At 35.0% G+C, this 26,066-nt stretch overlaps 1 protein-coding gene across 4 annotated transcripts in view; it reads right to left on the bottom strand.

The window, feature by feature from the left end:
- Nucleotides 1-26,066, bottom strand: part of LOC118187013 (cGMP-inhibited 3',5'-cyclic phosphodiesterase 3A-like) — an 881,882-nt gene that overhangs the window by 198,964 nt on the left and 656,852 nt on the right. The gene's annotated exons all lie outside the window — the stretch shown is intronic.

Below are 26,066 nucleotides of genomic sequence, written 5' to 3'. Positions count from 1 at the left end.
TTAATGTGCACGTATATATACGCTCTTACAGATATCGCAATAAATATTCTAAGCCGTATATATACGGCCTTGCCGCTCAGAGGGTTTTAATGAAGAAAAAGCTTGAATAAAAAGAGAAATTACATTGGGTATTTCGCTTTATGGATTTTGCACAGTGTAAAATTTAACACGTTCTTCTTTTAGTCATTTACATTCACATTTCCAGTTAACACCTTTTTTAGCAACTTGAAAGCTTAACAGTCATTCTATTAACTGAAATATCTCACTAAATATTTAAACAAGAGTGGGAAATATTCCTCAAGAAATAAGAATTATTCTTCTAATTAAAAAAATAATAATAAACCAATTGTTATTCTCTAATTTTTCTTTACCATATACAAAACTGCCTCTTTCATATAAGAAATTTATAAAATATCTTACGAGTATGGCATATTAAACGTCAAGCAAATCAGCAAGCTTTCAAATTACTCATTAAGAAACATGAAAATCGCATTTGAATGAAGTAAACTTACGATCAACCTTATTGGTCTGCTAACCATATATTTAGCCTTTCTTTAATTTTTTTAAAAATTTTTCGAAATTTTGAGGCAGGGTAAGTTAGAAATATTTCTACGTTCAGTATCATTATTAATATATTTTCTTTGGACTAATTAGCTTGAAATACGTATATTGCAATTTTAGTAAAACAAATTTGTTTTGAAAATTATGTGAACTACAAGGCATTTTTCATTTTAGAACTCGTTCTAATAACAGTTTATAAGGTGTTTTTCTCCCTTCTTTCGGCATGTCTACGTAGTGTAACGGTAGCACACTCGGTGTGTATTTGAGAGGTTCAGGTGTATCTAATTTGCCTTGTACTACTGCGTCAATATAACCTAATGAATCTACTATGGCCCCCAAACTAAAACATAGGGCGGTGGATGGGGATTTTTCACCACCAGGATTTGGCGACCGAGTTCCGTAAACGCCGCTCGCCCTTTAAAAGGGGGAATATATAAGGTATTTTCTTCTTCCTTTCCAGTTGGCTAACCAGCGGCCGAGCAGTAAAGACGCTGAACACTGGTAGTTCGGTCCGAGGTTTGAATCCCGCGAGCGGGCTGGCTTTATGGGCGTTTTTGTGGTTTTTCCCATATGTAACGTGTATACGAGACAGTATCCCCTAGAAACTGCTCCATGAAGGCATCCCTCCCTTTAGGCAGATAGCTCTCGTGTGATTTAACCATTATTAAATAATCCAAATCCTTCCTTCCAGCAAGTCTTCATGATGCAACGGTTAGCACACTCAGCGCGTATTCGAGAGGTCCAGGGTTCGAATCCCGGCGAGGGCATTGCTCATTTTTTCACATTTCCTGATTTTAAAAATCCTAATAACGCTATAGATATTATTGAAAAAATATCTCAATGTTTCTATTACTATTCAAGAAATGGAATATATTTCTAGCTTAAACATACATATATTTTATGCAATTTCATATATGTTTGTAAATTCATAAAATGTAATTATTTATATTATTTTATAAATTCTTAGAAATTTTTTGTTCAACGGAAAAATGATTTTTTTTCATTTAGCTTCCAAATTTAAACTTTATTCTCAGAAGTAATATTATATATGAATTATTTTATAAATTATCAGATTTTTTTTTTATTCAATGGAAAAATTTAATTTTTTCCACTTAGTTCGCAAACTCATTAAAATTTTTAAATTTTCTTCTCCAAAATAATCAATCTAACTGCAATGGAAATTAAACAATTCATTTTATAAACAATATTTAGTACTAACAAATCAACACCTAACATACGCTTTTACATGATAAATATTCGCAGGAAAATAATATCTAGATAATTTTGTAATCAAAGCTGAAAACACAATATAAATCCTTGCAATACGCTTTGAAATAGCAAGCAGAATTGAGATATTCTTTAATACATATTTTGAGCTAGAAACTTATAATTAATACTGGACCCACGCATATCAGCTTAAGAATATGATCTTCCTGTTGATCCTTCAGAGCTTAGGACCATGTTTTTGAAAGTTAATCAGTAATTCTTGAAACCCGATATTTTAAGAATTATCTAACCGTGATTTCAAAATCCTACGCGTTTTTTTAAAAGTGGATGAAAACATCTACCTTTCATTTATAATTTTCTGAAAATAAATCTCTATAGGAAGAACCGGTATTCTAATATTTGATTAATTTAGAATCATATTTGCTTTACAGACTACGATGTAATTATATTGGCCTTTCATAATTACTATAAATAAAATGCTAATATTACTTCTTATATTAGTTATAATAATATACTGTAATTAATAAATGATTCTTACTACTTACGAGTAAATTTATTAAGAGCTGCTGTTTCAAAAGGAAAATTCTACAAATGTTTACAGCCATTTCTATGCTTTATTGGTAAACAATTTTATTTTACGCCCATTCGGGCTTTTTTACTTCCTTGTACGAAGTAAAAAGGAAGTATTGTAATCGCGAAAAGTTTCAGGCAGCATATTTCAACGAAAATATGCATTTTGACCGCTATCGAGTGCAATTTAACGATGTTTTTGCGTGATATCTGTACCTAAGGACAGAATAAAAGACTCTTTTCCTCCAAAAAAAATTGTAAAACTGCTTTAAAATGAATTCTGAAGAGAGTTTTTCGAGTTGTCTGTACCTACGTATTATGTACGTACGTATGTATCTCGCATGACTCAAAAACGAGTAGCCTCAGAACGTTCAAATTTTGTATATAGGACTTCTATAACATGTAGATGTGCATCTCGTATTTGTTTTTGCAATCGGCCGCACCAAACGTATATATATATCCACTCTGTTACCCGGCTCAGTGATCTCAGTTTCTTTCCTCTTATATGTTTGAAAATTGTACATTTTTTGCTTTAGAAATGATTGAATTATGTTGTTCTTATTTTCCGGTTAAGATTTTTCTGCCTTTAGTAAATCTGTGTGCTATATTTTTAGAATTATCAACAATTTTAAAGTTGTTTAAGTGCCGCTAAGCCTAATAATGTTTTTGATGGCGGCCATTGCTTGTTTACATTTGAAACAGCAGAATAGTGGATTTGTTGCCAATGTAGAGAAACTTAGCTTCGCAACAACAAAGATAACGCCTTCATTTATTATTGCGAATTAAATCATGCTTAATCCTTTCTGGAATGTTTTCGAGGAAATAAATGTTTAAGATTTACTTCGTAATTTTTAATACAGATATTTTGAATTTTTACGTATTTTTGCCTTGTCGCGAAGTGAGAACTGAATTAATTGAGTGAGAAATACTCAGTCGTCTGTGAAAAACTGTTACTTTTTGTTTTGTTTGCTTAATTTCTTTTATACATCGTTCTAGCTTTATTATAGTATTTGAACAGAACATGTGGCAACGATTAGATAATTCTTTAAACGATATTAATTTTGTGCATTCTGAGTTATATTATGAACGAAAATAATACTGTTAAGTGATACTAGCGCCAGAGTGTCGCTATGGTAAATAAATAGAGTGAATTTTAAAGAATGCGTTTATTCTATTGTGATTTATGCGCTTTCGGCGGAGTAGATTTAGTTTAATCCAATAAGTTTAAACGAAATGCAAGAAAAAATGCGTATAATTTAATATTCCGTACAAGGAAGTTATGTGGTGTACACATCAGATTTTTTTAATTTACAGACACATACACAATTCGAGAGCATTTGGGCTAACGCCACATTGCACTCAAAATATTTAAAAACCGCATATCTGTAGAATGTCCGATAGACAGTCTCGTGCTCTGGAGATAGAAATGTTTTATTCCCTAGAATGTTGCCACAGATCACTTTGAAATAGTTGAGTTTTTTAATAAAAAAATTCGTTGACGTTTTATAACATATAAAATAGACGATAAAACAAATTCCAAATTCGGGCTTTCAGGTGCTCCTGTTCGGGTGGAGGACTATGCTGTGCAAAATACGGTGACTCTAGATGCAGTGCGAAAAAAAAAAAAAAAATGTACAGTTCCCTCCTTCTACTGGGGCGATTCATAAAATTCAAATTGCGTTTTTCATATCTCGGAAACACGACTTAGGCTGTATATAAATTTAATATACCGTATATTAGATTTTTATACAGCTTTGTTCTAATGTAGGTATTTTGACTCAAAATTGGATTTTTTCTGAAATGATATGCCAATTTTTGCTTATTTCGATTCTACGTCTCAAATTATGCCTAAATATTAAATTTTGTAGTTTTTGGTGAGAAATTAATGAAGAAATTAATTCACTTGTCGAGAAAGATGTCACTTTTATACGTTCGAATAAATTAAGTGGGTAAACCACATTTGGCATTATTACCGCTTACAACGAATATGCCAATTTTCAAAACGCACCAATATGTACATTCACATATATCTTAGAAAAATTTCGAATAAAATACTCCAATTTTTTTGCAGGTGTGGCTAGAAATACATCTACTTTAACATAAAGGTAAAATTTTATAGTTTATAATTGAAAATTTTTTTTGAAAAATTAAAAAAAAAAATAGAATTGAAGCGAAACACGCCAATGCGACAATCAAAATCGCAATAACAATCTTGTATTTAGTGTTTAAAACACTCAATCGATTTTGAGGGCAGCTAAAGATCCCTCTTCATCAGGAGAACGAAGTTACTAGAAAGGGGAAAAAAGAAGAAAATTACTTCTTTCCCCCTTTCTAGTAATTTCAGTGCAACATTGTAGTGTTGCACTGATTCTGCTTTTGTTTTTTATTGCAAATAAATGCTACCCTACGCTCAAGCAATAAATTCACATTCTAATAAAAATTCGTGAAATTCACGTATGCTGTTATTTCTATAGCTATGTAAGCTTACAAACTGCATTTTGGTGGGTTTTTGAGACTTCTGCAGCCAACAGAGAAGAAAGAGTTTTATAATCGAACATTCTACATTGACTGAAAAAGTAATAAAAAAATCTAAAATCGTTCAGCTTTTAGATTACGCCCAAAAGAGCGTTTTTTAAGGTTTTGTGTGTTACCTTTATTTATTAAATATCATATTTACGCACTTAAACCTTTAAATTCAATTAAACAGCAATATCACAAAATATTTAAAAGATCATATCTTTAGAATTTCCGAAATTTCCGATACACAGTCTCTTACGCTGGAGATAAAAATGTTTTTTTTTTTTCCCGTATAATGTTTCCCATTGTTCCCTTTGAATTCGTTGAGTTTATAAGGTATTTCTCCCGCCTTCTTGGCATGCCTTCATGGTGTAGTGGTCTGCACGCTGAGGCCACATTCCAGAGGTCTGTGGTTCGATTCCCGGTGAAGGCGGTTGCTCATTTTTCATCTTTCCTGCTTCCAAATTACCTAATGTCTCTAGAGTGTCGCCCGAACTAAAAAGGTTGGGGTTGATGATTCTCCGCACCTAGGATTTGGCGATTGGACACCCTAAAAACCCATTCGCCCTTTAAAAGGGGGAGTATGTAAGGTATTTCTCCCGACTTCTTGGCATTCCTTCGTGGTGTAGTGGTCTGCATGCTTGGGTCACATTTCAGAGGTCCATGATTCGATTTCCGGCGAGGGCGTTGCTAATTTTCTTACTTTTGCTTCCAAAACAATACCTAATAATGTCTCTACAGTACCTAATAATGTCTCTACAAATACCTAATAATGTCTCTACAGTGGCGACGAACTGAAGGGGTGGTGGATGATGAATCTCCACTCCCGGGATTTGGCGATTGGGTCCCCTAAAAACCCCACTCGCCCTTTGAAAGGTTGAGTATATAAGGTGTTTCTCCCGCCTTGTTCGCATGCCTTAGTGGTGTGGTTGTCTGCACGCTGGGCGCGTATTCCATAGGTCCGGGGTTCGATTCCCGGCGAAGGTGTTGCTATTTTTTATAGTTCTTGCTTCCAAAAAATACCTAAGGCAAGTTTCGTAAGCAGAAACTCATAAGTGCTTTACAAAATATGAAATAGATATCAAAACAAATTTCAAATTTGGCTTCCAGATGCCCATATTCTGTGGAGACGAATGTTATTCAAAATTTGATGGTTCTAAGTGCTGTTGTTTTATTTCAATGCGAGACACACATATACATTTATGCAGATGCTTCATTACTTAATTTCTTTGAATAAAATACAGGGGTCTAATATTGGGTGGCAAGAATTTAAAAAGTGATTTACCGTTTATAGTGAATCCATGCAAAATGCCAAAACGAAATTAATAGTCCTTCTATGCAAATTGCCCCTTTGGACAAAACACTGCCAAAAATGTAGTTCAGTAGTTGAGTAACAAACCACAGAACAATGTTTTATACTCATTTAAGTATTAATGAAGTTTAAAAATTTCAAATGTTTTTAGAATTCATAGAAATAAGCCAGTTTCACCTCTATTGTAAAGAGAATTTCCAAAAGTTACTAAATTCTAAAAAGCAACTAAGGATAAATAAATAAGTTGATTCTGGGAGAATATTTGTTATTCAAATAAGAGAGGATTTAGACCATTGTTCAGGAACGTCACAGACACCAACAAGGGGATTCTATTCCTTTTTTCCCTCCAAGTGTAAAACAGCTGAGGTGGCTTTAAGATAGCCACATTTGGATTAACTTGAGCCCTGCAACCAAGTTGCACTTCTTTGACACTTCTTTACCTCGGCGCTCTCAGATTAAAGTCTTAGGTTTACTAAATAAAGGTCCGTGGGAGGAAGAAGAAGAATTCTGACAAGGAAAAAGAAACTTTTCTCATACGTTTCCTCCGTTCCCTGAAGTGTCGCGATATATTGGAATAAACTGGAACGTTTATTTTGGCTTTAAGTAAGTTAAGAATCTTCGTGAACTCTGTCATTTAGTTTCTTCTGGGCAAAGATAATTTTATTACTGCTTTTATTAGAGAGATAAAGGGAGTTCTGTTTACCATTTCGACAGATATTTTGTGAGGAAAACTATTTTTGTGTTTTAAATAATATGATGCCTATATTAAAATGTGAAAAACATTTCCATTAAAAACAAATAATCAAGAACGAAATACTTATTTTTGGTATATTTGTAAGTGATTACAAAATACCAAAAATAAGTTTGTAAGTGATTACGAAATACCAAAATGCAAAATGTGTTTCATAAGCACATAGAGCATTTCCCTTGCTCTATGTGCTTATGAAACACAATTAGTTAACACGTCAATCTAGCAGGTGGTGAATCCGTATTTCGCGTATGTGTAAGAGAAGAGTTGATTTCTTTAACGTTTTAAACTCGAAATCACCTAAAATTCTTTTCAGTGTACCTGAAGTAAAATACAGCGAATGGGAACTCGCCAATGACTGGATTTAGTCGCGAGGGTCTCACGCCTTTTCCCACTCGATCATTAAGTGCGAAAGTGTTTACAGGAAGGTTGCATTTTTATATGCGTGCCTTCGTGGCATAAAATAGTTAGCATATACGGTTAACAACGTAAAGATTTCTGGTTCGAATTTCAGTGATAGTATTGTTGATTTTTCGTGTTTTTTGTTCTGAAAAGCTTAATTATATCAACAAATTTAAACATTGTGTTTTATAATTTAGAATAGAAGAAATGGAAAACTAATAAAAATTCAGATAATCGAGCAATGCTGCTAAAAAATATTGTTGTGAATAAAATATACCGCGTTAGGGCTAAGGTTTCGCAAGTCGTATTACCGCGAAATCGTACCTTTTAATTATATACAGTGGTGGCCAAAATTGTGGACACCTTTGGTCTTTGTACGAAATGCTCTTTGTACGAAACCACTCTTTCGATATTTTGGCCGTGTGGCAAGGAGCAGAATCCTGCTGAAAAATAAACGAAGCATTGTTGGGAAAGAGATCTCTGATGGAAGGTAGAAGTTTTGGTTCTAGAATAGTGTCAATGTATTTTCTAGCATTCAGTGTCCCATCGATGGCATGAAGGCGACCAATACCATCTGCTGACATGCATGACCAAATCATAACACTAACTGGGTTCTTCACAGTTGCTTGAATGCAGTCAGGATGTAGCTCTTCTATTCTACGTCTTACATATTTTCGCCCATCACTACCGAATAACGATATCTTAGTTTCATCACTCCATATAACTTGTGACCACTGATCATCTGTCCAATTAATGTGTTCCTTTGCCCACTGTAGTCTTTTTTTCGTTGCTGAAAATTAAGATAAGGCTTTTTTCGTGGAATTCTACCTCTCAGTCCAACATCTGTTAATCTTCTCCTGATTGTTCTTGAACTGACAGAAACACCAGCATCATTCAGATCACTTCCGATGGCCGCTGATGACATTTTTCTATCTTGGAGACATAGTCCTTTTATTCTTCTGTCATCAATAGATGTGGTGCACCTTTTTCGTCCTCTTCCTTCTTTGTTTTTTATTGAATTTGTCTCCTGATATCGTAAACAAAACTTTCGGACTCCAGATGTATTCACTTGTCTTGCAATTTCAGCAAAGGAAAGACCACTTTCTCGTAACACAATAATATTACATCTCTTTCTAGGTGTCCAATCTACTCTTTTATTTGATGTCATTGTTTCTTGACTAAATATTAAAAATTTTTACAAAAATTCCTACTTGTAATTGCAGTGTATAAGAAACAGGTCCTCCTTCTACAGAACAAAGCAAAATAATGAATTGTTTCAAGTGTAAACATGATGTCAGCTTCTACTGGCAGTTAGTAACATTTGATTGGTTTTCAGAACAAGAACACTGATTGGCTAGGAAAACTAGACATTACAAACCAGTTCATAACTGTGTTTTTTATTTATATGAAAGTACATATAACTTTTTTGTATTGCAAATAATTGAATTTTGTGTTTTGTATTGAATTCAGTAATAAATTCTCTTTAAAATGATATATACAAGTTTGAATTTTGCGAAACGTAACATTTTCTATAAGCATACAAAGTTCAAAAACATAAAAATTTCCAAAAGTGTCCACAATTTTGGCCGCCACTGTATGATATAATATGCTTAATATCATGCAAACTGCAGCTCTTCTGGCAAAACGTGTAATAGTTTTGCCAGAAGTCATACATATTATTTCATTTCATGTTCAAACATATTGTCATAATTAATCATACTTTTTCACATCATGTTCGTCTCCCTGTAAAATGGGACTGACTAGCGGCTTTGCGGTTAGGTCGCTGAACACTGATAGTCCGGTCTGAGGTTCAGATCCCGCTAACAGGCTGTCTGCATGGGCGTTATCGTAGTTTTTCCTATGTGTGACGTGTATTCGACCCAATATCCCTTAGAAAGTCCTCCACTGAAGCATCCGTTCTTTTTGTCAGATATCCCTCGAGGTTTTGCTGCAATCACATAAACCAAACCAAACCAAACCCTGTAATATCTGTGAGGAAGCAAATATGATTCATTGCCTAAAATACAGAAGATGGTTGCACGACTTATGTTCTGGAGATGACAGGAAAATGAAAAATATCTTTGTGATCATTATTTTAATTAATTATATAAATAAATTAATTTAGGAAATAAAGTTTAATTATAACTGTCCAATTTTAAACGTAGTACCACTTAAGCTATAGGGAATGCGACTTAAAATGCTGATTGTCTTAAGTCGCATTAAATTCGTGTTCATAAATTTTATTGATTTTATCCAAGAGAATAGACTTTATCGAATTTTATTGCAAAAAAATATCAGCAACGACAACACAAGATATTATTATCACACATTAGTTTTAATTTTGTCCTAGATTCTACGATTTATACCAATTTTTGTAGGGGGTACGACTTGCGCAACATCACTCTACTTAGTTTTGAATAAAATTGACGGAATATGTTTGCCTGCACATGAAACAGTAAAAGGGTTACAATATAATTCATTTGTGCCTATTGATATCTGATAAGAAAGAAAAAGCAGTAAAATATTCAAAAGGGATATTTGTTTAGTATAATACTAAGTACTAGCTGGGACGTTTAGTGTAAGAAAAAGTACAAAATACAGGTTTCACAGCCTGCAAAGTCAATGATTTCAATGGCATTTTTTATCACACCTCGTACTGTCTAGCAATCCTTCTTGAGGATAGGTCGAAGCTCTGTGAAATACGGCGAACTGGCAATGTATTTCTCTCACTCTCATGTTTCATACATGATGTATCGAAATTAAGACTTAGCAAGCATTTATATTAAAAATTGTTTCAGTGTTTTAGGTCCGTATCGTAGATAAAACATAGGGTCTACTTCAAGAAACTGTACACGGTGGAAATCACGGGATTCGAGGAACATTTTATTTAACTGTTTCAATGAATTTTGTTGCGAAGGGAGGGAGGCAAAATTCACGGCTGTAAAGCAAGTAACTAGGGTGAAGTCTCAAACTGTTAAAGACCCCGGATTTAAATTTTTCGTGGTTTAGTTTGGGTTATTTGGTTATAGCTAAGCACTCGAGGGCAGTTTGCCTAAAGACTTTCTAAGGACAACTGAGTTATATACATATTATACCCGGGTAAAAACCACGAAATCGCCAATGCAGCCAGCCCATTTGCCGGAATTCAAACCCTGGATCGAACTAACTGCGACTTTAACCGCTTGTACATTTTTCATGATTGAGGTCCTGATAGGTGTATAAAGTGCTTCTATTTACAGCTCAAAGACATGTGGGAAGGAGGAAGAAAGTACTCTATATACTCCGCCTTTTAAAGGGCAACTGGAGATTAGGGAAACCACTCGTGAAATACTGGTGGCGACGAATTATCGTTCACCACCTTTTAGTTTGGACGACACTTATAGAGTCATTTAGAATTTTTTTCGAAATCAGGAAATTGAAGAAAGGGTTAATGCTCTCGCCGAGATTCGATCTAGGCACCTCCCAAATACGCGTCGAGCGTGCTTTGCATCGAGTAGTTATACCACGTGTGGAGCCATTACACCACGCACCGAATACACGACGGGCAGTCATAGCATGAAAGCATGCGGAAAAGAAGGAGAAAATAACCTTCTAAATATATCAAAAGGTGGACATCTTTATTCAGTAACGAAACATCCTCTCGGTTTTCTAACACGGGCCTAACGATAAGTCAGCCAACGATAAGTCAGCCAACGATATGTCAGCCAACGATATGTCAGCCAACGATAAGTCACCAACGATAAGTCAGTCAACATTGTTAACCAATGTACTTATCAAGGGTCTACACGAGCGTTAATCCGTTTAAAAGGTTTAATACATGTCCGAGATAACATCATTTCCTGTTCGTTGTCTGAGACTGGAAAATACCTCTTTTCAATCAGAATTACCTAAAGAAAAAAATTACGTCTCTTCTTTTATAGGATTTGATTTTAATAATTATAAATGTAAGGGTAGGTCACATAAAGGATTAAAAATTTTTAATCTGTGCTTGTTTTAAGTATGTAAAGTGACCTTGCTGACATTTCAGCGGATAATTTTTATTAAAGGTAGCGTTTATGTTAACATACTTTTAAGTGTAGTTTAAGTAATAGATTTAGATCTTAACAAGCAAATCATAGCAACTAAAAATGTCAGTTCTGAAGATGTTTACTGCGGTGTATAGTGTCTCAGATTCTCTTTATAACACAAACTAAGCCAGAATCGATAGGAGTAGTGACTAAGTTGGTATTAAAAAACTTGATTGATATAGGCTTCAGCTGCAACTTTCACAGGCCCAAGAAAAATAAGATCCAATATGCTAAATTTTATGTTTTAACGCCGCAGATTAAAACAGGGATTTTTATACATGCAGAATATTTTTGCAACAGCGAGGGGAAAAGTAATGCAACACATCCATCCATTTTAGCATATTTTTGCGCTAAAAGTGTTCTGCTTAAAGGAAGTTGAAAAAGTATAAAATAATTAAGTGTTCTTTTAAGCTAGCCACAAATTCCGTAACTTTCAGTAAAGCGTGAAAGAAAGCGGTTAGTTTATTAAATGAATTAAAGTCTAAACTTCCTAACACGAAACTAAAAAATTAAACGCCTAACACATTTCGCCTTCGATGATTTAAATTAAGCAGTAATCTAAAGAACTATGCACAACAAAACAAAAAATTCTGAAAAGGTTACAATTTTAACGATCACCCAAAGGGCTCTTTTAAAATTTAATGTGGTTTATCTGTAAGGAATTTCAATAGACATGGCCCAGGTGAAATAGCGAAATATTTTTATCAGATTAAAAAAGCAAATATAATTATGTCTAAGATATTCATGTATTGTTTTTATGTAATTGTTAATTAACACAGATTAAATAGGAAAGATAAACAAGATAAAAATAAATAATTAAGGGAGAGATAAACAAGATAAAAATAAATAATTAAGGGAAAGACAAACAAGATAAAAATAAATAATTAGGGGAAAGATAAACAAGATAAAGTAAAGTATGATAAAGATAAATAAGATAAAGATAAAAATAAGATAAATCTTACGTTTTTCAGAGTTGTAACAGACTCGAATGAAAAGTAAAATAGCGCATTAAACTGAAACAACTCAAAATTGCATTTGGAGACTAAAATCCTTTTTGGCTAATAAAAGTTTTTGTGCATTTTTAAACTTAAATATATAAACAACCAGATTTTGAAAACGAATTTTAACACCCTTGTTTTAACATTTTCATTTGACTTGATGCTGATTTTATGCGTCAAATTGCCCAGGTATTTATTTATTAAATAACTTATTTTTGGACGAAAAAGTGCTCGATAGTGAAAGTGTTCAGCCACACTAACAAGCAAAGAACTTCTATTCTAGACTTAACTTCAATTTCGGAATACGTTTTTCTGCTATTCTAGAAGTGCAACAAAATGTGGGGAATGTGAGGAGACTAGTTACAAGTCACGGTTTTGAGTTTTGAAGAGGACTATTTTATAGTATATTTTCGCAGAATTCGGAACAGAAAATACCATAAAAATCACCTAACATAAAAATAATAAAAGAATTACAATAGAAATAAAAAATAATACGAAAAGATACGATTCGTGGTTTTATACAACTGCGGAAAAATCGAATGTTATCGAAAGCTTAGAAAATCCCCCAAATTCGCAAAAATAATCATGAAAAATGTAGCCTGCGATACAGTTTATTGCACTAATGAAGAGTTATACGTGCGTCCTGTTCTTTTAACATTAGAGTAATTTGATTTTATGCTAACAATACAGGCGTAAATTACAGTGATCTTAATATCAAACATTGGGTTGTTTTATCAGTATGCTTACTTCCCAGTGCCAGAGATTTTTCATGAATATTTATATGCCCAGTATGGGAGATTTTCAGGACTGTTTATATTCCTAGTGTGAGAAATATTCAGGACTGTTTGCGTTCCCAGTGTGGGAGAGTTTTAGAACTATTTGCATTCCCAGTACGAGAAACATTTTCAGGACAGTTTATATTCCCAGTTTGGGAGATTTTCAGCATTGTTTATATTCCCAGTGTTGGGGATTTCCAGCACTGTTTACATTCCTAGTACGGGAGATTTTTCAGGACTGTTTATATTCCCAGTGTTGGCGATGTTCAGAACTATTTACATTCCCAGTACGAAGAATTTTTCAGAACAGTTTATATTCCCAGTGTGGGAGATTTTCAGGACTGTTTATATTCCCAATGTTGGAGATTTTCAGGACTGTTTATATTCCCAATGTTGGAGATTTTCAGGACTGTTTACATTCCCAATGTGAGCGACTTTCGGGACTGTTTAATTTATATTCATGTTTCATCAGATAATCACAAGACCACCAATATCATCGCAGAAAATCGTATGTTTACTAAAACTGTACAGTATATGCACATCACACGCTTTTGTCGTCAAATTCAAAATTTGTACGAGATATTAAGTAGAAATATGAGCGAATTAAAGAAAAAAAGAAAAAGAAAGGGAAAAAATTGAAAGAACTGAAATGTTAACGTCACAACAGAGGGTTTTCGTTAAGAGTTTTTAATATTCTTACTAAGCTCACTGGTTGTAGAATAGAACAGCAAATAGCTTTCGATGGAAACAAGAGTAAGGTGGTCGGGAGAACATTCTACACTCATGTTCATAAATTAAGGATAATGCAAAGTCAGGCAAAGGAAGAGTTAGAAGCAAAACAAATTTGACTTATTTGTAAAGCTTATTTATTAAACAAAAGGTAAAGAGCAAAAAGAAGATGCTATATGTTTGATATTATTAAAAGAATTAGCGATTTTTTCTCCCTGGAGCAAATTACAAAAAAAAAAAAAAAAAAAAAAAAAAAAACAATATTACATGGTTGGTATGATTGTTAATACATTGTATGCCTCCTAGATGATGCAATACAGTCCGTACATCGCCTAGCCATGCTGAGTATCAAATTATCGATCTGATCTTGGGGGATATTACACCACTTAAAAAGCAATGCTCTCCGAAGTTCCGGTAGACATGTAGGAGGAGGTTGACGGGCTGCAACTCGTCGGCCAAGCATGTCCCACTCGTCATCTACTGGATTCAAGTCCGGTGAGAATGCTGGCCAGTCCATACGGGTGATATCCTCCGATTGAAGGCATTCGCTAACGATGTTTGCACGGTGAGGACGGGCGTTGTCATCCATAAACACAAACTGTGCGCCCATGGCGCACCGAAACAAAAGTACATGTTGTTCCAGAATGATGTTCCGATAGATTTGGCTTGTCATGGTTCCAATTTGGACATGCAGGTCAGTTCTGGAACCCAGAATAATTCCACCCCAAACGAGCACTCCAGCACCGCCGTAACGGTGTCGTTCAATGTTTTTTTTTGGTGGTAACGGGTACCTGGAGCTCTCCATATGAAAGTCCGGCGAGAATCAGACAAGCTAAACCTGGACTCGTTGGAAAACATCACCCAAGCCCACTGTTGCGTTGCCCACAAGGCATGCTCTCTACTCCAGGCTAACCGTAGGCGACAGTGAGTTGCAGTAAGTGGAACGCATCTGTCAAGTCTACGAGCATATAGCCCTAAGCGTCTGTACACGGTCTGCCTTGAAATTGTCGTACCAGTGGCTGAAGGGAGCTGACGAGACAGGTCTGAGGCTGTGCTCCGCCTGTTTCTTTTAGCAGTAACTGCCAAATACCGGTCCTCATTCGGCGTTGTAACTCTGGGGCGACCTGTGCTCTAACGTCTACTCACATTACCATCATCCTGGAATCGTTGCCAAAGTCTGGAGGTGACACTCTGGGCAATTTTAAGTTCGTCTGATACTTCCAGTTGGGTACGCACACATTCCAGACGGCCGATAATTCTACCACGTAAAAAATCATCCAAATGCATCCTTGTGTCATAACTATTCATTTATGCACTGAAATGCTTATAAAGCGCCTGCGAACAATTTTACTTCTTTGCCTGTATTCCTTATATATCACTCTCTTACATTCTCGTCATAGTGACGTACCATCGGTGTCATCTGGTTACGAGTACTTCCTGAAATTTGCATATGATTCTTGAAGATGTGTGTAGTGATTTTACAGGTGATATATTTATTTTAGAGTTCGATTTCCGCGTGACTCGGAATTATCCTTAATTTATCGACATGAGTGTAAAATATCGGGTTTTTTCACAAAAAGCAAAATTTCATAAAATGCAAAAGTACAATATTTGCAAAAGCAGCATATTGTTAGAATTCCTGATATAGGTTTTAAGTGTTACCATACATTTGTATTTTAATTTTAGTCTTTTCTTGGTTCATTATATCAGTGTTCAGTTTTCTTTACAACATAACCCACATATTTGTTTTTAAACTTTATAATTATACACCACTTTCGTCCCATTTACGCCATGTTAAATTCAACAGAAAACGCACAAAATTTTAAAAGCAGGGTGTGTGCAGAATTCCCAATATAATTTTAAGTGTTGCCATTAATTGTTTTCTATATTAGATCATCCAATCAATGTTTAGTTTTCTTTGTGAGATGACGTACATAACGTTTTTTGTCATTTTACTTTATTAAACATCATTTACTTAAATGGCAATTACGCTCCAGAAAATTCAATAGAAAAATAAAAAAAATATTTGAAAACAGTATATCTTTTAAAATTTCTGACAGAGTGTTAAAGGCTTCGGTAGATCTATAATATTAAAATCTGTGCGTGGCTGTCTGTCTGCTTGTAGCATAATCTCCTCCGGAGAGTTGAGTTTCGAGAAAGGTACCTCGGGATTTTAAAGACTTGTGAGAAGCCATTTTGTCCATTCTCATCTTTCTACGACTTTAACCAGCCGAGGTATTAATTAAAAACTCCCGAAAACGCTAATTTTCTCATTCATTTTACTGAGTGGCAACAGTCGCGTGCGCCGGAGATGAAAATGCTATTCGGAAAGTGTTGCCACTGCTCGTTTTCAAATCATGGAGCCTATTAATAAAAAATTTGTAAGTTTTACAAAATATGGAATAAAAATAGCATTGCCACAAATTAAATATATTATTGTCACACAATGTCATATTCTGACGTTGAAGAAAGCACGCGATTATGTGTGACGTCATTGTATGTCGAAAATATTTCGTTAATATCAGCATTTTAATTATGTAGCTGTTGATGGCAACTCTTCTGTTTCGGGTTAAGATAACTGGCGCAGTATGTTATTGCTACGTTAATTCTTTTATTGATATTTAGAAAAATGTTCTATGTTACATTAAATCCTGCCGTCATACAAAAATGTCAAGTTATTGTTTCCTGCTTTGGCAACAAAAAATTGTTTACGAATTGATTGTTGCTTGGAAAGAATCAATTTATTTAATTCATACTGAAATGTTTTATGCACTTCCTTTTCAGGTATACATAGAACTTGCAAATTTTGCGTTAGTCGCGGCCCACTAGTTTTTTTTAATATTCGTTATATTATTTCTTTAAAAATTATATTATTTCTTTAAAAATAATATATGGCGATAGCATTTGGTGGCAACATTATTTCAAAAGTGTCACGGACGCAAAATTGATGCTGACAAAAGGTGACCTCTGGTGGTAACAATTAAAAATCATTGCCAATATTATTACTTTTATGCTCGTTGTAACGAAGTTGCTAACATTACACTGTAAAACAGGTTTCCTGGCAGCAACATATGTTATGCAGTGAAGTAGAAATAACAGGGCACGAATAACAGGGAATCGAACGAAAGCAAATTAAAGGGCTCATTATAATCAGTTTGTGATAATTATTTTTAAAATTCACTAATAGTTAGATTTTCCGTTAAATTTAATCCTAACGTTTTTGGCTTAATGTTAGAACTTTCGAAAAAAATTATGCAAATTGGTACGCGGCATGATTTAAAAGAAGGAGACCTAACATATTAGCCGTATCGTCCCTGAGCACTAGTTCCTGTTGCATCAACTGAAAACCTAACGTAGACTGTACTGTACTTATTACTATCTAAATTGTAGATAAACTTTTGTATTACTTAGTATTAAGTAATACAAAAGTTTATCTGTAATTTAGACCGACCAGGTGTTCAGCTTTGAATAAGAGGTTTGTGCTGTAAATCTCTGACTTTAGCTGTAAATCAAACAAACTCATTTTTGTGATAACTTTCTTACAATACATTATCGAAGTTAGCAAATTTTGGGTAGTAAATTATCAGCAAATTTAATTAGTAAATTTAAATTTAAGATTTCAATTTTACTTGTCTTTTGTGTTGACAGTTAAGAGCTGTCAAGGGCAATCACTTGCCAAATGCTTAACACTATTGTGGAGTAATTAGGTTATTTTGAAACAGGAGACGTGAAAAATGTGCAACGCCCTCACCGGGACACGCGCCGTGTGTGGTAACCGCTACATCACGAATGGATGCTGGAAGGGGGAAGAAAATACCTTATATACTCCTCCTTTTAAAAAGAAACTGGGAATTAGGGGACTTAGTCACCAAAACCTGGTGGTGAAGAATCATCACGCAACAACTTTTAGTTCGGGAGCCACTGTACTGGAAATTCCGAATACGCGCCGAGTGTGCAAACTTTTACACCACAAAGGCCTGCTGGAAGGAGGAAGAAAAAAATATTATAATTCGGTGTGTTAGTCGTTAGGTTTTAATGTTCACCGCGAGTTAATTTCATACTACTAATTAACAAGTTAACGATTAATACACTCATGTCCATAAATTAAGGATAATTCGGAGTCACACGGAAATCGAACTCTAAAATAAATATATGACCTGTAAAATCACTACACACATCTTCAAGAATCATATGCAAATTTCAGGAAGTATCCAGATGACACCGATGGTACGTCACAATGACGAGAGTGTAAGAGAGTGATATATAAGGAAAACAGGCAAAGAAGTAAAATTGTTCGCAGGCGCTTTATAAGCATTTCAGTGCAATAACCGAATAGTTGTGACACAAAGGACGTATTTGGATGATATTTTACGTGGTAGAATTATCGGCCGTCTGGAATGTGGGCGTACCCAACTGGAAGTATCAGACGAACTTAGAATTGCCCAGAGTGTCATCTCCAGGCTTTGGCAACGATTCCAAGAGATGGTAATGTGAGTATACCTTACAGCACAGGTCGCCTCAGAGTTACAGCGCCGAATGAGGACCGGTATTTGGCAGTTACTGCCAAACGAAACAGGTGGAGCACAGCCTCAGACCTATCTTGTCAGCTCTCTTCAGCCACTGTTACGACAATTTCAAGGCAGACTGTGTACAGATGCTTAGAGCAGATCAGTCTATATGCTCGTAGACCTGTCAGATGTGTTCCACGTACTGCAACGCACTATCGCCTGCCACTAGCCTGGACTAGAGCGTGCATTGTGGACACCGCAACAGTGGACTTGTGTGATGTTTTCCGACGAGTCCAAGTTTAGCTTGTCTGATTCTCGCCGGACTTTCATATGGAGAGCTTCAGGTACCCGTTACCACCAAAAAAAAACATTGAACGACACCGTTACGATGGTGCAGGAGTGTTCGTTTGGGGTGGAATTATTCTGGGTTCCAGAACTGACCTGCATGTTCAAATTGGAACCATGACAAGCCAAATCTATCGGGACGTCATTCTGGAACAACATGTACGTTTGTTTCGGGGCGCCACGGGCGCACAATTTGTGTTTATGGATGACAACGCCCGTCCTCACCGTACAAACATCGTAAGCGAATGCCTTCAATCGGAGGATATCACCCATATGGACTGGCCAGCATTCTCACCGGACTTGAATCCAGTAGAACACGTGTGGGAAATGTTTGGCCGACGAGTTGCAGCCCGTCAACCTCTTCCTACATGTCTACCGGAACTTCGGAGAGCACTGCGTTTTGAGTGGTGTAATATCCTCCAAGATCAGATCGATAATTAGATACTCAGCATGCCTAGGCGTTGTACGGACTGTATTGCATCGTCTGGGAGACATAGAATGTATTAACAATCATACCAACCATGTAATATTAGTTTTTTTTGTAAAAAAGTTTTTTTTTTTTTTTTTTTTTTTTTTTTTTTTTTGTAATTTGCTCCAGGGAGGAAAAATCGCTAATAATTTTAATAATATCAAACGTATAGCATCTTTTTTTGCTCTTTACCTTTTGTTTAATAAATAAGCTTTACAAATAAGTCAAATTTGTTTTGCTTCTAATTCTTCCTTTGCGTGATTTTGCATTATTCTTAATTTATGGACATGAGTGTAAATACATGCATAAAGCACAGTACTTGTATTTGACTATACTTAATCATCTCTGGTGTTTTAGATCCTAATATAGTTGCTGATAAATAAGCTTTTTCATATATTAATATCTCTTAAATGCTTATGGAAATGCACCACATTCTTCGGAAATGATTGATTAGCATTTAAATTATTTACAAAAGTAACACAATATTTACAAATCGTATTAAAAGTGAGTCAGTCTGGTGGCCTCCGGAGCAAATTTATGCCGTCTGTGAATACATTTTCTTTAAGTTAATTAGTATTATTATGACATTAATTAGTATCGCATGTATGAGACGAAAGAATTTAGATTTTAATGGTTTGGGTCCAATTTTGCATTATCTTTATTTCCATTAAAAGCGAACGTGAGTTACGTCATAGAAAATATACGAATGTAGCTAATTAATTTACGGTGTGATATAAATCTTATTCAAAGATTTGAAGACGTAGATTTGTTTTATATTCTTTTGTACCTGCCAAAAGATAAACACTCTCAGGTTTGAACTCTTACGGTGAGAATAATCGATTTGTTTAGGAACACATTTATATGTGAAGTCTTTTTCCACAGACAATTAATAATATTAATTGATAATAATAATAACAGATAATTAATAATTGATAATTAATAAATCTAGAAAGGAGTCAATGAGCATCTACAATTTTTGATAAATGCAGTTTCTAGTAATTTCTCTAGTTATAAGGTATTTTCGCCTTCCAGCATGCATTTGAAGAGTAATGGTAGCACACTCGGAGCATTTTCGAGATGTTCAGGGTTCGAGTCCCGGCAAGAGGCAATGCACATTTTCACATTTTTCACTTCTCCTGCCTCCCAATAACCTAATGACTGTACAGTCGAGCCCTAAAGGTGGTAGAGGATGATTCTTTATCATCAATCCCTAGATACGCTTTAAAAGGAGAAGCATATAAGTCATTTTCTCCATTTTTGCAGCATGCCTTCGTGGTGTAATGGTAGCACACTCGGCGCTTATTCGAGAGTTACAAGGTTCGCGTCCCGGGAAGGCACTGCACATTTTTGACATCCCCTGCTTCATAATAACGTTATGACTCTACACAGTGACACAAGCGTTATCAAAATTGAAACGCCATGAGGTGTTGCAACTGAAAGTTGGAATAAGAAATAAGGAAGTTTGTAGCCATTTACATGCAAATGTATGTATTTTATCTGTACGAGTCGAAGAAAAATTTAATGAATGAATGATAGATAACAAGTTGTCAATATTTATGTTCAAATTTTGTTTTACTATTTAGAAAGTTTTCGTAATTTGTTCAAATTTAGTAGAAACGTAGTAGAAATAGTGAATTAATTACAGCTGGAATAACAGTTTGGTACAGAAATTGTGAGTTAAGTACAGGTGGAATAAAAACTTGGTACAGAAATAGTGCGTTAAGTACAGCTGGAATAAAAATTGTACTTCAGGTATTTATATTTTCAAAATGTAAATTTAAAAAAATCATTTGGTTTAATCTTATTTTTGTTGTGACTAACAAAGCAAAGGATAACAGTAACACATTCCATCGAGTTACTTAGTAGAAATAGTGAGTTAAGTAAAGCTGGAATAAAAATTTGGTACAGGAATAGTGAGTTAGGCACAACTGGAATAAATCTTATACTTCAGGTATTTACATTTTCAAAATGTAAATTAAAAAAAACATTTGATTTAATCTTTTTTTTTGTTGGCGGCCGAGCGGTAAAGTCGCTGAACACTGGTAGTTCGGTCCGAGGTTCGAATCACGCGAACGGGCTGGCTGCATGGCGTTTTCGTGGTTTTCCCCATGTGTAACGTGTATACCAGCCAGTTTCCCTTCAAAAGTCCACCATGAAGGCATTCCTCCCCTTAGGCAAATAGCCTTCGAGGCTTTGCCATAATCACACATTACACTTATTTTTGTCACTAACAAAGCAAAGGATAACAGTAACACATTCCAGTGAGTTACGTAGTAGAAATAGTGAGTTAAGTACAGCTGGAATAAAAATTATACTTTAGGTATTTATATTATCAAAATGTAAATCTTAAAAAATATCATTTGGCTTAATCTTATTTTTGTTGTTAGTAACACAGCAGAGGATAACAGTAACAATTTCTATCGGGTTACTTAGTAAAAACAGTGAGTTAAGTATAATTGAAATAAAAATTTGGACTTTGCCACTAAGACAAAAGTTTCGCCAAATATTCGCTCAACAAATAATAGATGATCATAATATGCTTTAGGATAATTTTTCTAACATTAATTTCACCTTAGGATGCCAAAAATGGTTCTTTAAAAATTGTATGAGAAATTCACAGTGTGAAAAAAACAAATTTATTGCTCTTATAACTTTGATTTTGAAGGAAAAAAAAAAAAAACCACTTGCAAACTAGAATTTTGACAGCTGCCAACCTTTATGATTAAATTCAAAAACTTCCTTCACTCATTTTGGAAATTTTCTCTCACATTCTTCGCATAAACCCTTCCCACAACCGCCCACAGATATATACTATATTAAATAGAAACCGACCTCTGCAATTTGAATAACTGAGAGGAAAGAGAGTTTCTACAACATACAATTCGGAACACCGTTTCCGATCTCGGATGTCGTTGTTGTTATTAGAAAACCGCGTAACCATGGCAACCGATGCAAAGTAAACGCCGCATGAGGTAACGCGAAGTACTCAGAATGAAAGAACTCGAATTAATAGCTGCTCTCGAGAAGTAGAGTCCAACCACAGTGGTTTCCGATTTTAACCCTCTTGAAAAGGATGTAGATAGATGTGGAAAAATATTTGCTCAAGGCCTGGCTGCCGCTTGAAATACGTCACGTGGGTTTAAGTGAATGCAGAAAGCGAGTCGATTTTATCAACGAAGTGGCAGTTTTTGGCTGGAATGAGACAGAAAAAGGGGGAATGTAGGAATAACCAAAGAATTACCTAGAAGTAAGGAGCGATTAAAACCTTTTGCGCAGAGTCGTAAATAGGGTTTTCAGTGCCCAGGGACAACTGAAGATTTCGCGCCCCCTATTGCTTGCCAAGGATGGAAAACATTTAATTCTAAAATGTCGTAACATCAATTTGGCGCCCCTTGGATTCTGCGCCCGGGGACAGATGTCCCCCCTTGCCCCCCTATATCTACGCCCCTGCTTTTGCGAAGCGTTCGTACAGGAAAGAGGGAATGAGACAGAAAAAGGGGGGTACAGGGGTAACCAAAGAATTACTTAGAAGAAAGGGACGATTAAAACCTTTTGCGAAGCGTTGGGACAGGAAAGAGAATTAACTAAACTGTAAGGCTTTACATGTATGATTTTGAGTTCAAACAAAATTGCAGGTATTGATAAATATTATAATTCGTTTGTTATATTATAAGTTATTTCTCCCACTTTCTTAGCGTCCTTCGTGGTGTAGTGCTTTTGCACGCTGGGCCGGTAATTCAGAAGTCCGTGGTTCGATTGCCGGCGAAGGCGGTTGCATATTTTTCATCTTTACTGCTTCCAATTATTCCTAATGACACTACAGTGGCGCCCGAACTAAAAGGGTTGTGGATGATGATTATCCGCACCCAGGATTTGGCGACTAGGTCCCCTAAAACCCTAGTCGCTCTTTAAGGGGACTCATACACCTTAAACTCCTCATGATCTTCGAATAGGTGACTGTTGCAAGAATTGGGTTATTTTATTTATTTTAAAAGCAGTTACTTCCAACTTTTTACAGCTGACTACATAATATAGCTGCTTTGGAAACTGGTAACCAGAAAGTTTGTGTTGCCACAAATACTTTTGTAATTTAATCTTCTTTGTGACAAAATATTTCGCCGTGTTTCCACCTTGCGCGCATGATATTTTAAAAATGGCTGATGGTACACGCTTGAAGTTTGATGGAATTCTTTATATGGGCACTATTTTCTAACTGAACCAACAATCTGATGAATATTTTAATACTGAAAAATTTTATGGGCGAAAACATTAAAAATTTTTTAAATAAAATACATTTTATAAACTCAACTCAAAATAAAATAAAAATTTAACTTGAAATTTTTAGAATTTTAGGTTCACAGTAGCTTCCAAATGTTATAAAAGCTATATATTAAATATGGAATTAAATTATGAAACAGAATGTTTGATAATTTGATAATATTTATATATTTAATATAAAATTTTAATATTTATAATATTTTTATATATTCATAATTTTATAATTTAATAAAACTGTGCGCGCAAGTTGGAAACATGACGAAAAATGTTGTCACAAAGCGGATTAAATTATAAAAATATTTGTGGCAACACAAACTTTCTGATGACTATTTCAGAAAGCAGCTATATTATGTAGTCAGCTGTAAAAAGTTGGTAGTAATTGCTTTTAAAATAAATAAGATATCCCAATTCTTGCAACAGTCACCTATTCGAACATCTTACGGGTTTTAAGGTGTATGAGTCCCCTTAAAAAGGGGAGTATATAAGGTATTTCTCCCACTTTCCTAGCGTCCTTCGGGGTGTAGTGGTTCTGCACGCTGGGCCGGTATTCCAGAGGTCCGTGGTTCGATTCCCGGCGAAGGCGGTTGCATATGTTTCATCTTTTCTGCTTCCAATTATTCCTAATGACTCTACAATATAAGTTACATATATATTCTAATTTACGTTAATTATATGTTATTAAAACTTACATAAAAATTTACGTTAGTGGTTACTAAACGCTATCATTTCTAGAAGCCCTCCCGTAAGATGTGCGCTTATCCTAATCACTTATCGTTAACCACCACGGTTAATAGTGCAAAGGGGCTTTGTCCCTGAAGGACTATTGTTTTCGTTTTGCGATTTTCCATTGAATCACTGTAAATGTCCGTTTCACTTGCATTATTCACAAAGAGCGTTTCTTCCACTGTTTGCTCCCAATAGTTAACTCGCGGGAAAGCGCGTGGGGTGTATCATAACCCAATCCAGCATAAAAGTGGAATATTCCTAACTTGTGAAACTGAAATTTTGTGTTACTTTTAGTAGCTGAGTTTCTAGTTGTGGTTGACGTTCCCAACCGCATTTCCGTTGCCTGTGTGTTTCAGAAAAAGATTTATCGGTATTTTGTTGGAACTGGGGTATGACACACCCCACGCGCCTGTCCGAGTAAGTGTTTTTCTGACTGAATATTTAGTTCAGAAATTTATTTCTAGAGTGTAACAGTAAATATTTCTACTCGCAAGTAATCTTAAAATAATTGACATTAAATTCTTAAAAATTTCTAACTGCATTATGGTAAAAAGAATGAGTCCCTATGAACTGGAGATGCAACGCATGTGAAATTTATCAGAAATATTTGAAAGCGATGAAGATTGCATTTCGGAAACTGAAGATGAAACTAAGAATATTTTCTACAATGTTTTGGTTTCTTAAAAGATAAAAAATTATTTCCTGATGTCCTAAATATGAAAAAACTGTTCTTATCCTTTCAACATTATATAACGATCATACTATAGATGATACTATTGGAGAAAATAAAACGTCAGGAATTATATTGTAAGGATTTTAAGTTTTACTAACGTTTATTTTATTTTAAATCTTTACTATCACTTCTTATTTTCTACTTCCGGCCAGAATTATAAGCGTTAAGGTTTTTATGCAAAGTTTGGCTGGCGAACGCCAAGTATTTAAGTTGTGGCTTTTTGCCAAGAGAGAGAGAGAGGAAGCAGTGAGTTCGAAGCAGGCCGCTTACCTTAGAAGTTACGCACTTGCTTGTTGCCTTCGAGGCCAGAGGTTTTAATCCTCTTGATAAATTTAAACGTATTGTAGTGTTCACAGTTCTCTGTACTACATACGCTTCCTGTTAATATAAAGCCAATCTTCCACGTTTATTATTCTAAAGTTAAATTAGAGTTTAGTTTTATTTTTATACTTTTACGTTTTGACCCCAAGTAGCGGGTCGGTGTATTCCGAAGTACGGAAGTCATTGTAAATAGAGAAAAATAAAGGGTTTTGTATACCCTTCTTGTGTATCCTGTTTACTTCCCACAGTTTTGAACATAGCTTTAGTAAGCTCTCTGTTCCGAGTCAGGTCCTTGCATGTTCCCGAAGAAGGTAAGAAGGAACATTGAACCTGATAATATGTTTTAATATGACTAAAGGAGCAGTCGATATGGGGGATGAAATGCCAGCCAATTATTCAGTTGCCGGAATAACAAGGAGTGGCCAATGGTAATTTTCTTTCCTTCACTGAATGTTGCTGTAATAAATGCTTGAATAATACTATATTCAACTGCTAATCCACCAACGAGAAACAGAAGTCTGTTATTGAAGGACTTAGCATTACAATTAATGAAACAAAGTGTTGAACAAAGATCAGAGATTAATACTTTTCAATGAAATTGACGTACTGCATGCAAAACAAAAGCAGAAGTTTCGACGAAGAATTAAAATGAATACATGAAATTCGAAACAACTAAGTATGAAAGATGTGATAAATTTTTTGCCCTCGCGCCAAGGACAGAAGAACGTGAATGCAATGTTTAAAATGTGAAAATATTCTGTGCCAAGAACACATGAATG

This window comes from Stegodyphus dumicola, chromosome 8 (genome assembly GCF_044657685.1).
Source record: "Stegodyphus dumicola isolate Sdum_Otavi_A_Nest chromosome 8, ASM4465768v1".
In the NCBI taxonomy this organism is placed as follows: Eukaryota; Metazoa; Arthropoda; class Arachnida; order Araneae; family Eresidae; genus Stegodyphus; species Stegodyphus dumicola.
This window is presented reverse-complemented; position numbering and strand designations above follow the sequence as displayed.